Consider the following 19,133-nt stretch of genomic DNA (forward strand, 5'->3'; position numbering starts at 1 on the left):
TTATCATTTTCATTACAATTAATGCGTTTTAATCTACAAAAAATTTTCATCTATTCCCAGTAAAATTAATATCCAACAACAATTTCAAGCATTTGGGGCAACAAATTCGATGAAATTACAACATCAATTTGAAGCAGCTAATAGCAACAAATAATTGAGAAATCAGTTAGGAAGGAACTGAAATTAGTAGCCACTATATCAAGGCTGGTCGGTGGAGGAAATTTTGCTAACCAACAGCCTTTTTGAAGCAATGGTCAGTGTAGTGGGCAACAAATACTTGTTCGATCAGCAGTGAATTGGAAAGCAATCAAGCAGGTCAATGAAGCAGCTTATTTAAAACACATTAAAGGTTGTTTAATCAGCTGTTTGGAGGCTAATTGGTGATTGAAATTGGATCAGATGGCAGCTGGTATAAGTAGTGGGTAGCAACTATTTTGGGAACAATTCAATCGGTAATTTGCAGCAAATAATTTGGAAGCAATGTGGTCGATGCAAGGAACATTTCGTAATTTCAGACGATATTAGAAGTTCGCATAGTCATATTGGACTAAGATCTCAATATGGACAGCAATAAGATACTTTGAAATGGATAGCATTAATACATAATATTTGGATAACATAAAGGAAAACCTTAAATTCCATTTGAACAACAAATGTTCAACCTTCTAGCATAATTTCAATCTGGACAGCAAGCATTATTTAACATTCAGACATCAAAGAACGAATTTAATCCTCATCAATTCAATCAATATCAAGTGTCCTAATTTGGACATTAGTAGTCTTAAATAAAACCACAACAAATCAAACTTGAAAATTTTCACGGTTAATATCGTAAAGAAAAATTTAAAGAACCAACAAGCTTACCAAGATTTTCCTGCTTCTCCTACCTTCTACCGTCTCCATTTTTCTTTTTGTTGCAGCCCTCTTCTTCTTCTTCGACTAGCAAAATAAACCTTCGTTTAATTATAACAATACTAACAACAAATTCCCAACACAACATTTAGAACATTCATGCATTAACATTCCATGCAGTTGCACAATAACAAGATGATTTTCTTCCCTCTTCAAGCTCTTGATTTTATCATCTTAATAATTGATTCTACTCTCCTCCCATCTTCTTTTTCTTTCCAAAAAAACAAAGCAAAGAAGAGCTATGATCAAGGAAAAGCTTAACTGGATTACCGAGTTACTTGAAATTTCAGCTACCTAACTAGCTAAAATTATAGTTTTTCCTGCATGCATTCGACACCAAGCCTTCTTCCAATCGGTTTTCCAGCAGAACAAATATGGAAGAAAACTAAAACTCCATTCCCCCTTTCTTTCCAAACGGTGAAGACAAATAAAGAAAGTGGAAGATGAGACCAGTTTTTATGTTTTATTCATTTCTTTTTTATAATTATATAAAATTTTAACTTTATTGCCACCTAATTTCATGTTTCTACCATAAACTAACATAAGAAAATGGTAATTTTCCATTTTAGGCATTGGTTAAATGTTATTTAACTCTATTATCAAATAAAATCAATAGAAATCAACTTTTACGATTTAATCCATGTACCTTAATTAATCACTAAATTGACAAAATTATTAATCTAAAACCTAATTCACTTATATAATAACTCTGTAAATATTTAATAAAAATATTTATGGATTTAATTTATGAAAATGAATTCGGATATTTCAGTTTCCAAAACCACTGACTTTAGTATCATTGCACTTGTACCTTAATTAATTATCAATTAAATAAAATTATTAGACCAAATTTTAATATATTTCTATATTAATTTTATAAATATTAAATATTAATATTTACAAACACGATTTATAAAAATATTATTTCAGAATCATAAGTTCTGGCACCAATGAAAATCATATTTTACAAAAGTAAAAGATATGTTTGATACATTCTCAATATTGAAAAGAGAAAAGCCATTGAAACATTTATTGTAGAAATATAATGACTTAGCATAGTTGCTTCAACATTAATGCTTATATTTGTCATTAATGCTTCATTATTGATTACTTTTTCATCATTAAACATTTTTATTTAAAACTGATTTTTTATTCTTCCTTTTTAAATATTATTTATAAACTGTAGGCATTGAATTTCATCCGAATCTAAAATCAAAGTTGAAGTCCTTTTATTAACAAAAGTTATGGTAGAAACAATTTCTTTCTGAGACGGTGACGAGGATGAGGTTCGTTTGAATGAGGATCGATTTATTAAGAAAGTACATCTTAAAGAACAAAGCATTGGTGCTAATGTTGTGATGGTTATTGATTCGACCCTTGGTCCTCCTTTATCCTAGAACGAGAGGTTAGTGGGGAAAAATCTCGTTGGCTCGAGGAGGGGGATCATAGCAACAAGGGTGGAAGTGGAGGATGAATTTGATTTCATCGAAGGAGACATCACGAAATCAATAATAAACGATATTCCTTCGATTGTTTTTTCAGAAAGGGTCCAACATTTTTTGGTCAAAGATATAGCTAATACAATAGTGATCAAACTTTCACGTCGGAATATTGGTTTTGCAGCCCTACAGAACAGAGTCTCAATTCTTTGGAGACCGTCAGTGCCATTCCAACTTATGGACATTGAGAATGGGTATTTCTTGGCCAAGTTTCAGAATAGTGATGATTTTGAAAAGGTGCTCTCTCAGGGCCCTTGGGTCATTATGGTCAATACTTGACAGTGCAATCGTGGCATGTCACATCCCATTTTTCCATTTTTCTATTAATTGTGAAATGGTAAAACTAGAATCTCATATGTCTTAAATTAATTGCACAAAAATGAACCCCCATGTCCTCATTTTTTTAATTAAATTTTTACACACAATTAGCATGTACATTCAAGCCTTATCGTCCACCATCCTTGTTGCCATATGTGGAGGATTCATTTCCTCCTTTAGCAAGTCAAACTTGCCTTACGTTGTGAAACAATCTAATTGTTTTCGCATGGCCCATTCAACGATGTAAAATATCACAATGTGATAAAATAATCAAAACACATCCGCATTTTCATTCCTTATTTTACTCCCTTGCCAAAACCTTATCTTTTACCATAAGATTGTGATACAATAAACCTGGTCATGATTAACCAAGCTACACACCCCTTGTACCATCCATCACTCTCATGTACCCTAATATCCATTTTTTTCATTTTCTTCTTCTTTTTCTCTTAAATCAAAATAGAACCACCACCACCTCATTTTAACTTTTGTTCTCCAACCACTACAAATGAGCCTTCCACCACCATCAAAGACCTCTTAACCACTGTAGACACTGCCCCTTCTCACTCTTCCTCCCTTCCACCGTCGTGCACCACTATGACCACTGCCACGAACCACTACGAGTCTCCTCCTCTACCTATTTTCTCTCCTTTTTCTCATTTCTCCATTGTTCCAATTGTAATGGTCGAAACCTCCTCCTTTTAATACTTTCTCACCACCGTTAGACTATCGCTCCTCTATAGTCGGACCATTGTCGAACCATCGTCGTCGGTGACCAAAATTTTCCTTTTTGCTTCCTCTTTCTTTTTCCAATTTCTTAGTGACTAAATCTAATATTTTTCTTTCACTTATTCGATTATTTTTAAATCACTCAAACATCGATCTAATTCTATTCTCGATCATTCGATCATCTCATATTAAATCAATTGTAAGTAAGGTTGTTTGATCCGTAAATTCTACATTTTAGAAATACCATAGTTTGGTCGAATAATATAGGGTGATAATATCAAGTTATTTTATTATTGGTTTATCATAAGTACTAATGTTATTTGTATCAACTTGAAAGACCAAACAACGTCGATCAAAGAGATCCTTAATGTGATAACAAAGACAACAAATCCAAGTCTCGATTTAAGGGTAAGTGATGGTGAGAACTATTTTGAATGATTAAAAATTTAAGTATTAAAAATCAAATTCGATAAATCTAACTAAAATACGTGTTTGATGCGATAGATTCATCTACTGGCTTAGATCCAAGTGAAATCTCCTTTAATAGAATTGTGAAAATCATATCTACGGTTTAAGGTATAGGATCTAACTCTCGTTTTAAGTGAAATATAATGTTATTTACTTTAAATAAATGTTAATTAATTAATTAATTAATTAATTAATTAATGAGTATATTAAGCACTCAAGTGGAGTAGAAAAATTCAATCAAAGAGAAATCCAAGTGTCTTAAACTATTAAGTGATGTGAAAATCCATGATTTTTTATATCTGATGTATGTAATATTGATCTCAACTCTATGTTATATGATTTATGGCTAGATTGATATGTGATGATCTAAACATGTGATATATGTATGTGCATGTTAAGATCAATGTTTTAATATAAATGTGTATATTAAAGCATACTAAAGTGAAAATTATGTGATATGTGAAATTGTGAGCATGATACATGCATGTGTAAAAACAGAAAATTATGAGTTATGAGCATGAATATGTGAAAATTATGAAAAGTGAAACATATGTGTTAAAATGGTCATATCACATGCACGGGGTGGGATTGTGAAAGGAGAAAGTTATACGGCAGTTTAACTGCGATTATGTGGTTGTTATCGGTAATTATGTGATGGCTTATCCACGATGTGCTATGTGGTCGTTATTGGAAATTATGTGGTGGCTTGTCCACGATATGTTATGTGGTCATTTATTGGCATCTATGTGGTGGCTTGTCCATAAATGGCATGTTATTAGATGGACGAGTTTTGGGGAACTCGATATTGGTGTGTAACGGAGATGAGTAGGAAATCCTCTAAAATGTACATTATTACATAAGCATAACTTGTTATGTTCATTAAATCTGATGATATGTTAATTCTGTGAAAGTTATATTTATGATGATTTGGATGTGTTATGTTACATGTTGAAATATATGTTTGTGATAATCTCACACCGAACCATTTAAAGCTCACCCATATTATGCGTGTGTCTTAGGTAATCTTCGTAATTGAGGCTTGGATTTGAATCTTCGGAGAGGCTCTCAAATTAATGATCTCTTGGTCGTGGATTTTCTTTTAAATAATGTGGAACTTTTACGAACTATATATAAGTTCATTTTGGATTTTTATAATGGACTTTAATTTGGGTTTGTCTTAATAATTTTTTTTGGACTTTATTTTCAAATTATGAACTGTGACATGGGATTTTTATTTTGATATTTTGGGATAATATTGCATGAATTATTTTTAGATGATTTTTAAGTGATTAATAAACATTTTAGTGATTATTAGCCGTTGCAAATTTATGATTTAAAAATTAAGTTATAATATAAATACTTTTAATTAAAAAGGAACAAATAATTTTTTATTAAAAGGAACACGATATTTTAGAAATGACATATTTTCAAGACAAGTGAGTTTTTCTTATGAAAACATTTTGGTCATCACCATGGCCCATGTAATTATTCAAAGTGGGTCGTAGTGTCTAGGCTCGGTTTGAGAGGTTATAATGGCCTGTAAATTTTAATCTTACACATCCATTTCCAAGTGTTGTAATGTTATGGATCCACCTTCCTAGGCTTCCGAGGCACATGTATAATCAGAAGATTTAATGAGAGACCGGAGTAATGGTGGGGAAGGTAGCAAAATTGTATTTTAATACTACGAACAGAGCATGGGGTTGGTTTGCGTGTATGTGATCTATGTTAATATGGATAAATCGTTGGTTACCTAGGTTTGGATCAATGGAGTACTTCAACAAGTTGAATATGAATATCTACCAACAGTCTGCTTCTTGTATGGTTAATACGGTCATGTAAAGGATTTTTTTCTAAAATGGTGTCGTGTTCAAAGACATGTGAAGGGGTGACTTCGGAGAGTGGAGATTCTATGGAAGTTGATCTGGTGATGGTGAAAGACGATAAGGCAGAGGAAGTAGGCATTTACGAACCATGGATGCTAGTTGAGAGGAAGATAAGGCGTAATTATAAGGATTCCCCAAGAAATGTTGATGCAAATTCAAAGGTTTTGATTGAAGATTCTTGATTTAAAGTGTTGGATGTTTTCAATGGAAATGAGGATGGAAATGTAGCAATAAGTGAGGAATTATCGGAGGTTAATAATAAATGAATAAGGGTTATAAATAGGGCTAAGGTTAATGGTGGTGATTAGGTTTCTGGCCTAAGTCGAAGGAGGTTTGGGTAGGTCGTTACAAGGGTTCAAGGGAGTAGAAATGGGGGAGTGGGCTCTAAAGATGGATCACAAGTTGAGCAGATGAGCCTTTTTATGGGTAAGTCTATAAGTAACTTAAAAGCCCAAGGTAAAAAGCTGGCTCAAATAAATGAGTTGTGGTTTTTGGTCTGGCTTTCAAAGGCTTCTAGGCCTATTGATACTAAGAAGGGCAGGGCGCATTGGTCAAATCTGCAATGGCCCAGTTGAGGGTTAAACAAGAAGCCTCAACTTCTGTCGTTTCTAGAAAATGTATAAGAGAGCCTAGCGGTGCTCTTGGCGTTCGATCAGTTGCAAGCATTAGCTCGAATATATCTACTCATCTTAATTCAATCTTTAAGGGTCCTATGGAGGTTGCAGTTTTGTTGAGAGAGGGTCTGCTTGACCCATCAAAGCACACAACGATTGTTTTTAAGAAAAATGTACCTCTGAATCTTGTCTAAGTAGTAAACGTTGACCGAATAGAGACGTTGGGTAGTAGTGAGTCGATTGTCAAATGACAGACTGTTGGAGGAAAACTTGGAGTTGCTAGAAATGGTACCAAACTTAATAGGACAATACGGAATCAAGAGACCCGTTTCAAAACACCAAACAGTTATCGAATACCCATTTCAAAATCGATCAATAACATGGTGGACTTTATATCTTCTCAGCTTAAAGAGAGAGTCGGTGCAGGTGGACTGAATGTGGCTAAAAAGCAACTGGAAGCCAAAGATATTATCTATCATTAAAGGTTGATCTTTTCTTATCCTTTTATTCTATATAGAATTGAATTTTTCTGTTTTCTCATGGAACTATCAAGGGTGTGTGAGTGAAAAATATCCTTGTATTTTTTTTGAGAATATAATTCAGAGTATAGACCTAAATATTATTAGCTTACTAGAGCTGAGGGTTAATGGTTTTAAAGCTGATGTTATTATTTCCAAGATGGGTTTCCAGCACTCTCACCAGGTAGAAGCAGTTGGCTTTTTTTGTGGCATATGGGTGGGTTGGAAAGATTCGATAAAGGTAAAGGTTATATGTAGTTAATTTTGATCTAGGTTTACGGTAGTGTTCATCCTAAATTTATCTACATAGTTTTTGTTTATGCCAGTTCAATGGGACGAAAAGGAAGATACTTTGGAAAGATTTGAAGTCTTCCATACCCTCTGAGTCAATTCTTTGGATGACGATTGGGGATTTTAATGCAATACTTTCATTTAACAAAAAATAAGGAGGGAGTGCCTGTGGAAGGAGGTGTTCCTCTTATGGTGAATTTTGTCGAGTTAGTTGATTTGCAAGATTTGAGGTTTAAGGGGTCGTCCTTTACTTGGCACAAAGGAATGACCTTTGAGGCGTTTGACAGAGCGATTGGTAATGACGCTTAGGTGAGGATATTTCTAAACTGTTTGATTACTCATCTTTCGAGGCTAAAATCGAATCATAGGCCTTTATACATTTCCTTAAGGTCAAAGTTTAACTTGCCTAAATGCCAACCTTTCCGTTTCCTTGTTGGGTAGACCGAGCATCCTAGTTTTTCCAATTTTTCCAAAGAAAATTAAAAATTCAATGGGAGTATGTTTGAATCTCTCTATCTATATCTCTAAAATCTTTGAATCTCTCTATCTATACCTCTAAGATCAATTATTGGAATAAGTTTGTTTACAGTCATATTGGCGCTCATAAAAGAAAATTGGTTTTTAATTTATCTAAAATTAAAAGGCAATAGAACAATGGGGATCAAACCATTTGATTCAACAGGAGTGGGAGGTAAGGGAGGAGCTGAAATCAGTTTTACATCATAAAGAGTTATTGTGGAAACAAAAAACTTGATGTGATTGGCTTAGTTTGGGTAACCGAAATACTAGATTATTTTCATAGTCGTACACTAAAAAAGAGAAGTTTAATCATATTAATGCTTTACGAAATTAGGATGGGAAGTGGATTTATGACCCAGAAGATATTCAAGCTGAAGCAATTAGTTATTTTCAAAAATTGTATAGGAAAGTTATTACATAGATGAAAGGCCTGCCACCTAGCTCGTTCCCTCAGCTTGATTATAGTGACCGAGACTTCCTGGGTAAAACAATTTCAGATAATGAAATTAAGAATGCTCTTTTTAATATGGCTCCTCTGAAAGCTCTAGAGGGTGATGGGTTTCATGCTCTCTTTTCTTAAAACCAGTAGGGATCTTTAGAAGCACTATTTGTGAATCAATCAAGATAGTGTTTGATAGTGGAACCATTGTTCCGAGTCTGAACAATACTTTTATTGTTCTCATACTTAAGGTTTTTAATCCTGAGAGTATTACTCAATTTTGACTCATAAGCCTCTGTTTAGTTTTATACAAGTTAATTAGGAAGATCATAGTTATTCATTTTAAGATGATCTATCCTAAAATCATAGTGCAAAAGTAAGTCGGTTTTATTAGGGGGAAGAACATTTCAAATAACATCATTATTGCACAAGATGTTATTCATTCAATGAAAGGGGAACATAATAAGAAACGGTGGATGATTGTCAAAATTGATTTGGAAAAAACACATGACATGGTTTGATAGGATTTCATTGATATTTCACTTCAAGTGACTGGTATACCGGAATACCTATGAAAGGTAATCTTGTCAACTATCGCTAACTCCACTATACAGATCGTGTGGAATGGGGTTCCTACACAAAGGTTTAAGCCTGCTAAAGGGATTTGTCACGGGTGTCCGCTATCCTCATATCTTTTTGTGCTATGTATGGAATGGTTCGAACATGGTATTTAGTCAGTTATCTCTAGTGGAAGATGGTGTCCTATCTGATTATTTCAGTCGAGATCAAAATTATCTCACCTTTTTTTCACTTATGATCTGGTTATTTTTTCTAAGCGGATTTGCAGTAAGTTCGGATTCTTATGAAAATTATGGATAGTTTTTGTGATTTTTCGGGGCATCGAGTTAATGGTCTCAAGACTAATACTTTTTTCGCTAATAGAGTTAAAGAAGAGCTAGGAGATAGGATAAGTACTATGCTTGGCTTTCAAATGTTGCAAAATCTTGGAACATATTTGGGAGTGCCTTTATTTCATGGAAGAGTAACTAACAGTACTTTAAGGTTTGTAGTTGAAAAGGTTCGAAGCAAATTGCATAATTGGGAAGCTAGACAGCTTCCCCTTGTAGGCAGAGTTACCCTAGCGTAATCTATACTCCTATCTATTCTTAATTACTTTATGCAGTCCATGATGATCTCAAAAGGTATATGTGAAGAGATTGAGCGTATAGTTAAGTAATTTATTTGGGATTCATCGAATGGTACGAAGAAGAAGACTTTAGTCAATTGGGACTTAGTATGTCAACCTTGTCCATATGGAGGCCTCAAGATCTAACATGTGGGGGATCAGAATGTTTTCTTTTTTATGAAGTTAGGGCTTTTTTATAACCTCAAAGAATGATACTCTATGGGTTCGTGTTCTTAGATTAAAGTACAGTATAAAGGAGAGCGTGTAGGATAGTATCGCGTAAGGGAGATGCTCTTTCTTTTAAAAGGCTCTTGATAAGGTTTGGTCTTTACTTCATGAGAACTTAGTGTGGCTTGTGGGGGACGACAGCTCCATTTGGTGTTGGAAGGATTACTGGATTCTGCACTTAGGGCCATTGATTAAACAAATACCTTCTTAAAAATGTTTTGTGTATGATTGCCAACTTAATGAAATGGTAATAGAATAAGGTATGTGGAATCTTGATATGTTTTGTGTTTGGCTACTAGAAGATTGTGTTAGAAGAATTGTAAGCATTCCCCCTCCACACTTAGTAATTGAGTCGGATTGGATCACTTGGCTACACACTCCAATAGGGTCTTTCTCTGTTAAAAGTGCGTATTGGTCTCTTCGGGAGAGTTCGTGGCATTCTAAAGAGTAGAGAGTCCCTTGAAAGTATCAAGGAGCCTAATGAGTTTGGTTATTCATTTGGCTCATCTTTAAACAGCAACTTATTACTAATGAGGAAAAAGTAACAAAAGGCATTAGTTAGGATCGTTTTTGTTTGTTTTGTCAAAATGAGATAGAGGATATTTTGCACGTGCTTAGAGATTGTTCATTTGCAAAAAAAGGTTTGGTTTCAGGTTGTACTTATTAGTCAACATTGTATGTTTTTCTCCACAAACTTAGTCAAATGGTTGGAGTACAACTTAAGTGAACATTTATGGATGTCTAGTGTGGAGGTTAGTTGGTCTTGTCTTTTTGGGATGCTTGCTTGACGTATATGGAAAAATAGAAACTTAATTCTCTTCCAAGGAATAACTTAGAATACTATTGAGACAGTTAATATCTTCATTAGTTGGGCAAAACAGTATGCTTTAACGCATATGAAGACCACATTTGGGCAATAAAAAATTGATTCAAACCTTCCCTTGAAAGGTAATTAGTGCCTCTTGAATACTAATGAGGTGGTTAAACCAAATACAGGGCTTGCTTCTAACGGGGGTGTTTTGAGATAAAAATAGAGAGTGGATCCTTGGATACAACCATTATTTAAGGGTGTGTTCAGTGTTGGAGGCTGAGCTATGAGGGATTTTGGATGGCCTAACTCTTTTTCAAAGGCAGGGTCTCGACGGAGTAATAATCCAAACAGATAATTTAGAAGTGGTTAAAGTCCTCTAAGACAGGCAAGTTGTAAGTTCGAATTCAGCCTTAGTGAGAAGGATTCTTCAAGTATTACAACTTGTTGGACATTGGAGATTATGACATGTTTTTAATGTGGCAAATAGAATTGCGAATTCTTTAACCAAAATATCTTTTAACAAAAAAGACGATGTTTAGGTATTTAAGGAGATCATTGGAGAATTCATAGCTCTCTTTGAGTTTGATATAGCAAGTGTTGCTTTCATTCCATATTAGTTTAATGTAATGATTTTGTTTCTCCTCGCCAAAAAATTCAAAATTGAATTTCTAACTAACACTTTTTATAATTTCCGATCCCTTTTTACCCATTTAAAACATTTTAGGCTTTTTTTTATTTTAATTGGGTTGGTTGGCCCAAAAATATATAATTCTAATTTTATTATGAAAATTAAAGGAAAAAGTGTGTTAAAAAAAAAGAAAGAATGTTGTGATTGATGGGACGTGGACCACGCAATGTGCCACCAACCGCCACCCATTTAATAGGATGGGAAAGAAAGCCAAATTTTTGGGGATTTGGCTTTTAAATGGCCAAGGAGAGCAGAAAATTATGGAAGAAAAAAAGGGAGAAACTTTGATGAGGGCTGGGAGCTGCTCGGCAAGGGAAAAGAAGAAGCTTTTGTTGGTACTGTATCTTTTATCTTATAAGTTTTTATTTTAGTTTTGTTTGATATATTTGATGGAAGTTCATTTTAATGTGAAAAACATGATGCTTTTATTTTGATGAGCATGATATGTTTAAATAGTTTGAAACTTTGTTATTTAATTTTATGTTTTGGGAAAAAATAAAAATAAAATGTTAGATTAAATAAACATTAAAAAGACTAAAATAATTTTGAAAAAAATAAGAAATGGAGATGCATTTCACGGCAAAAGAAAAAGGGAATATTTAGCTTTAGGTCCTTAAGTATTTTGGGTTTCTTGCTAGAGTCTTGTTTAATTTAAATTCATACTTGTTTTTATTTTAAAATATTATTAGGTATTACATTATTTGGCATGTAATTTATTATTATCATCATTTGTTGTATTGTTGGGTATTTATAATTTTGTATTATTGTATTATTTATTATTTATTATTACCTTTTTATAATCATAATTATGTATCTCAGGAATACAAGCATTTATGAAATGTTTTAAGTATTTTTGGCAACATCCTGAGTTAATATAAATCGTGAGTCCATTGCTATGTTGCGTAAAATTTCACCCATGTGTATTAAAAATAGGATGCAGTTATCAAATCAGTTAAATCGATTTTTTTATTTCAAAATAAAATCTGATAATTTTGGTATTACTCTAAGATTAGTCAATATATTTTTATTTTTAATTAAAATAAAATTTATTTTAATATATATTTTTTGTTTTTTTACGGATTAAAATTAAATATTGAATTGAATTTATATTTTGAAAATTAAGACAGCACACGTTACTAATTTTGGGTGTTTACAATTATTTTGAAGATATTAAACTTGAATTTGTTTTTTCTTTGGTTGTTATTTTGTGAATCCTTTTCTATCTGCTTGCTATAATATAATTTTTCTACTTTAATTATTAATGTGATTCTAATTACGATTAATTTGCTTGATTATATTACTAGTTGAGTATGATGGATTAAGGGGAGTTATTTAAAAGGAGCATTTGTATTTAGGGTAAATTACATCGCAAGTCATTTTAAAATAGTGTTGTTTTAGTTTTGGTCACTCTAATTAAGACAATTGTTAGAATTGATCATTGACATTAAAAATTCCATTAATCCACAACAGATTGTTGATGTGATTTTTTTTTTTTTTTTTTACTTTTGACTAAAACTAAGAACTTCACTATAATTAGTTTAGAACATTTTTTCTTATTTGTTTATTTGCAATATAAGAATCATCAATCCTCATCACTGCCCAACACTCACTATAAAAATCACCAATCATCATCACTTTGTTTATTTCATCGTGTAGACAAAGTGAGGAGCGATAGAGATGAGGGAGTAGGGGATGGGCAATGCTGAAGATGTTCTTATGTTGCAAATAAACAAAAAAGTGATTTGGACTAATTATAGAGAGATTCTTAGCTTTAGATTAAGAGAATTTTGAACGGCATCGACCAATTCGTGCAATTATCTTAGACTAAATTGACAAAAAAATAATTAGAATGACTAGAATAGAAATAACACTATTTTAAGGGGAAGATTGTTGAGGCAAATTTTGAGAAGTGCCTAAATCAGTGGCTGCTAAAAAACTTTCCATGTTTAAGTTGGCAAATTTTGGCAACATATCCTTTGAGATTGGTTTTGATTTATATCGAAGCAATCAATTTTCTAAGTTTGGTAGATTGAATCAAATCGAGAAAAACTAGGAAGTATATCTTGAAGATTCAAGATTTATCATGAGCTACTTGAAGATATTTTTTATGCACATAATATGACTTATTTCGAGTGAATATTAATCGTAATTGACATAGTATGTTAGTAAGTCTCAATTTCATATATATATATATATATATATTGTGGAGACTTGTATAGGTATTTTATTGAATTATGAGCATCGATTTTTGTTCATTTGAAGAACATTTCTTTAAATGTATTGAGTAAAATAATCAAGTGTGTGGCTTAATTAATGTCCTAAGTTATCTGAGAAAAAACTTAGAAAAGAGTTGTTTAAATCTCACATACAAAATTGAGAAATCTAAAAAAGTGAATGTTAGTTTAAAAAAACATCTACGAGGTGATGAGTGTAAATATATCGTGTGTTTATCATTTTTGTTGTATTCATCTTGTGTTTGAAGCAGTAGGGAGTGCTCTCAGCACTGCTTATTTCCTAGTTGCAAATATTGATTTGACTTAACATCAACGAAGACAACAATTATGTTGGATTTATTTACAAGATAGTTTATATTCACAAACAAATATAACAATTTATAATAATGGAAATTATTTTTTTCTCTTAAAATAAAAATTTTATTAAAAGACCCAAGGGTAGAACTAAACAAAGTCCCAATGACATCATAAAACACAACATTTACAAAACAACTAAGCACTTATCATTGCAGTACAAAAAACACTATAATACAAAGCCTCGGTGTGAAGAACACCAAAGTACAGGCAGGTGAGAATCTCTTGAAAGCACTGAAACACTATAGCAAACGTACCCAAAACCCTTTTACAAAGCAGCTAAGCACTTATCACCACGAATTTTTTTCACTTTGTACATACTGATGGCAGTAAAAACGCGATTACGACATAAAGTAATTCATTATTACAGATGATTGTTTCAAGACAAAGTGTATACCTATGGGAAACTTTTGGCATACAAATTGTATAAACAATAAACTTACTCCGAATCTCACATTTTGTATTTGAGGTACTTGTCAACTGTGAGAGGTTTAGGGCCACCAAAGCTGTTGATTATGAATATGTTTTCTATATTGAGTTTGAAAAACTGTTAAGTTATGACTGCTAGGCCACCCTGTCCATCAATGATTACGAATTCCGTCATTGCAATAAAGAAAGGAAACCAAGTGAAGGACAATCATTTTGGTTTTGGGTTTAAGAATTACCTATCATCTCAGGATGCTATGTGAACAAGGCAGCTTTGGCAAATTCTGACTCTTTCGAGTTTGCATCAGGTAATACCAACTAAAACACCACAAGACAATCAAATTTTCGTATGAATCAAATTAACACACACACATGTAACTTATAGCGATATACCTTACCTGTGAGAGTGATTTTTGCACAAGCAGGGCTCTCTGGGTACAAAGTGCTGCAGGTTCCGAGCGGATACTGAGTGTAAGCGAGGATCGATGGTCTTTCAATGCATTTCTTGCTGTTGGATCAAGGGTTGTCAAGTAGAAATAGGGGATGCCGGTGCTTTCATCCGGTACCCCATCGCTAAAGGAAACAACATACCTGTGGCACAAGTTTAACATTGTATTGAATGGGGGGAAAATGTAGGACCATAAGAGAGTATCACAACATGTTTGGGCAACTAGCTTTGAGTATCAAATGTTTGGACATTTTAAATACGCATAAGCTACTAAAAGGAACAAAAGTGAACTTAAACATGAGGAGCATCTTCATTTCATTAACAAAGCAAGTCAACAAAACTTACCAAATGGTTATCCCTCCAACTCGATTGATAGTGTACTGCAAAAATAAAAAAACAAAAGAAATAAGAAATAAGCCAAATCCACAGGACAATGCTTTCCTATCTTATATTATTTATTGCTAAATTAGCATGATCCAATTGTAAGTTTCGAGTTTCTTCCTTGATACAGATAAAAGTAAGAAATAACATTATATCATTTAATGCTAATCTAGCATTTGTTTTCTTCATTTGCTCCTTGTGTCACTAAGCCTACATGTTTTAACCACTGAGCACAAAAACAAATCAAAGCCTCATCTTTTTATTAATTTCAACTGGGTCATCAAATCAACAGTTAAAAAGAACACAAAATCCAAAATACATTTTCAAAAACAAAATTAAATAACAGGGATTCTTTTGTAATAATGAATAAAATAATATAAATAAATGAATATTATTTATACTAATTTTTGACACGTAAAATAAAATAAGTATAAATAATATTCATTTATTCATACAAATGATGATCATAATAATTATACTAATAATAATTTAGTCTAAACAACAATAAATTACTTTTAAAGATAAAATTAAATTAATCTTATCTACAACAAATGAATAAAACCAGATAGTTATATTTTAGGTATCAATTATTATTAGTAGCAAATAAATAATTTAAATAAATAATTATTAATTAAATAAAATATGCACTATCAATAAATCAGCATTAATTTAAAGGATATTTACAAATGTCGAATTATTAAATCTCAAAGCATTTCTATATTATGAATATTAAGAAACTATTATTAAATATAATAATTTCATACTTTGCATGAGTAGAAAAAGGGTAAATTACCTACATTGTCATTAAATTTTTAATGTATTTTTGTTTTGGTTGATCAACTAATAAAATTTTCAATTAATCACTACAGTTTTTAAAAATTTTATCATTCTGTCACCGTAATGGCATGTCATTTCCCTCCCCAAAACCTTGACGCTTTGCTCCCAAAAGTCCTTGTTAGATCAATTAATCAATCCGTAACCGTCAAGAGGGGGTGAATTGACCTTTTAAAATTTAGTGGAAGCAAAGAGAATAAATAGAGACAATGAACACGATATATAATGTGTAATGACCTAAAATTCACGGGTATCGAAAAAATGTGTTGTCGGGCCTCTATCTTAGTAAACCGAATTCGTAAATATTTATAAAAAATATTTACGAAGCTAGTTGTATGTTTAATTAGGTTCTAATTAGGTGAATTTGATTTAATTAGAAGTACTTAAGAAAAGGATTAAATTGTAATAGAGGTAAAAGTTTAATTATAGATTAAAGAAAGAAAAAAGGACGAAATAGGAAATTAAGCCATTTTAATTAATTGAGGCGGTTTAACATTGAAATATCAAAGATTTTTAGTTACGATTTTTATTATAATATATTATTTTATTATTATATAAACATTACATTATATTATATTATATTATATTATATTATATTATATTATATTTATATTTTATATATATATATATATATATATATATATATATATATATATATAAAACAAAAGAAACAGAATAAGTGAGGGACGAAACAGAGAGAAAGAAGAAAGAAAAGGAAAGAAAAAATTTAGGGTTTTCAAAGGTTCAAATTCAAATTGGTAAGTCAATTTAAGTCTTTTTCTTATAATTTTTGAATTTTATGATCCTACAATAAAATACTACTAGATATATGTTGAAATTTTAAAAGTTATTAGATTTTATATACTAATTTTGTTCAGTAAAAGTGTGAATTAGGGATTCAATTAATAGAATTTCAAGTTAGAAGTAAGAGAATGATTAAATTGTAGAATAGGCTATAAATTTTGTGTAGTAGGGACTAAATTGCAAGAAATTTGAAATTAGGTATGTATGATGAAAATTAGAGAGTTAAGTTTAAGTTTGGTTGAAAATTGAATATAAATAAGGTATGAATTGGGATGGCAAAATAGATGATTTTAGTTAAGGATTAAATTGGAATTAAGGTAGAAGTTAAATAGGAAATTCAAGTATTTGATGTGAATAATTGTTGTATTAATAATTGTAAAATATTTTAATTTTAATTTTAATTTTCGTAGCTGACATCGAACCGTAGACATTGGCTCAGAAGGGAAAGGAAAAGATTGTCGGAGAGTAACTCGGGAGAAATTCTAGTTTGTATTACTATAATTCGAATTTAGTTATTATTTATTTTTGAATTTTAATTAATGTGTGTGGTAAGTGGAATTGAGGTAAGAAATGATATTGAATTATGAATTATGTGAATATTTGAATGTATATTGATTGGAAATTGAAAGTGATTTGAATTGAGTTAAATAAGTTATTGTGATATTGAATTGAAAATATGAGAATTTGTGATTGGTATGAATTTGATTGAAATTGAATTGAGAAAGTGAATTGGAAACCTTATTAACTAGTCGGGCTAAAGCTGCCTTTGGTTCACCGTTTAACGCCAGTGAGGTGCAGTTGGGCTACCAACCTCACTGGCAACCTGTTTGGTTGAGCATTTCAGTGCAACCAAAATCAATTTTCACCACATTGATATCCCAAAAACCAACTGGAGCTGAAAGCAGCAGTAAGTTCACTGGTGCAGCAGAGGTATTACTTTTATTTATTAATTTACCATTTTATCCTTGAAAGTTTCTTTATCAATCTTATTTTTTTCAGATTTGGCAGCCAAATTTTGCTGATAACGGGGAAGAAATACCTCTGCCAAATTCATTAAAATATTTATAATAAAATATTAGAAGATTAAAATAAATTTTAATATTTTATTAAATGAATTTATAAATTCACATATTTTAATAATTTTATATAAGTACAATAATTTAAAACTTCTATTATATATCAATTCTAATCTGATGTCCTTAATAGTCATTTTTATTTTCACCTCACCGCTACAACTGCGTTTGAATCGAAACACAGACTCCACCATTGTTTCTAATCTCACCGCTGCAGTATCCAATCTCACCACTACAGTAACTAATCTCACCGCCACCGCTGTTTTTAACCTCACCGGAGGTAAACACACTGCCCATCCAAACTAAGCCTAAGTCGGATATAGTTGGCATGCCATAGAATTGGAAGTGTTCAGGATTACTTCGACTTCGAGTCGATGAGACACTAGGTGTCATTATATTACTTCGGATAGATTCGATAAGGTACTGGGTACCAACTTACTTCGGCATGGCCGATGAGACACTAAGTGTCAACTTATTGCTTCGAACTATCCGATGAGGCACTGGGTGCCATATTGGTGTGTTTGGTTGGATCCGTGTATCCGTCAAAATCCGAATCACGTTAATAGGGGAGAATGAATAAACTTTGATAATATAAATTCTATTGAATTATTTTATATATGAAATGAAAGAAATATTTATGAGATGTGGGAATGGAATGAATTTTGAGATAGTGAAATATTCTATGAATTCAATTGGATACAAGTTTGAAAAGTTACTATTATTATTAAATAAATTGATTTAATATGTATCAATTATTAAAAGGATAAAAGTATAAATTGAATAAGTATACTTATTTGAATTTGAATTATAGTAATACCACTGAGTATAATATACTTAGCATACGGTTGTTTTTCGTGCGCAAGTTAGTAGAAGTCAAATGATCCGGCCTAGCATCCAGAGTCGATCCCGACCTCAAAAACTTGGTGATGTGTATATTTCTTTTTGGTAAAGGTGGATGTACCTAGATTATGTATGTGTCATAGTGGATTTTGGTTGTAATAGATGACATATGTTATTTGAATAGACATATGAAAGAATAAGAAGATAAAATGGCACATATGATATTAAACTTTGAAATGGAAATAAAATGAATTCTCTAAACTAATCTTATTGTTGCTTGTGAATGTTTAGTGAGTAGATTATCAGGTTGGTGTCTTGATATGTTTTAAATTTAATTGTATATAAAATTGTAACGGTTGTGATATTGGTTTGAATTGGTTATGTTTTAAGTTTGCAGGGTTGGTTAGATGATTATAAAGGGGTTATATTGAGCCCACACGGCCTGGTCTATACGGTGTGAGCCCTGTATTTGTTAAAAAAATTAAAAAAAAATTAAAATTTCATGAAAAATTTCTCGAGCTCTCAAATTAGTCTCGATTCACTTCTAACACGTATTTTGGGCCTCGAGGGTCCATAAAAGGGACATTATGGATGTTTTACAATATGTATGTTATTTATTTGTGTAAGGTTCGT

At 31.8% G+C, this 19,133-nt stretch overlaps 1 long non-coding RNA gene across 6 annotated transcripts; it reads left to right on the forward strand.

The window, feature by feature from the left end:
* Positions 1 to 6,366: 6,366 nt before the first annotated feature.
* On the forward strand, positions 6,367 to 14,866 carry LOC128291773 (uncharacterized). Of its 6 annotated transcripts, none has more exons than XR_008281648.1 (5): positions 6,367 to 6,910; positions 7,105 to 7,185; positions 7,271 to 11,441; positions 14,372 to 14,428; positions 14,546 to 14,866. It is a non-coding gene; the product is annotated as an uncharacterized LOC128291773 (long non-coding RNA). The 6 variants fall into 6 exon arrangements; XR_008281647.1 differs by having other exon boundaries at positions 6,368 to 6,910; positions 7,117 to 7,185; XR_008281646.1 differs by having other exon boundaries at positions 7,105 to 11,441.
* Positions 14,867 to 19,133: the final 4,267 nt, after the last annotated feature.

The sequence above is a fragment of the Gossypium arboreum genome, chromosome 4 (assembly GCF_025698485.1).
Source record: "Gossypium arboreum isolate Shixiya-1 chromosome 4, ASM2569848v2, whole genome shotgun sequence".
In the NCBI taxonomy this organism is placed as follows: domain Eukaryota; kingdom Viridiplantae; phylum Streptophyta; class Magnoliopsida; order Malvales; family Malvaceae; genus Gossypium; species Gossypium arboreum.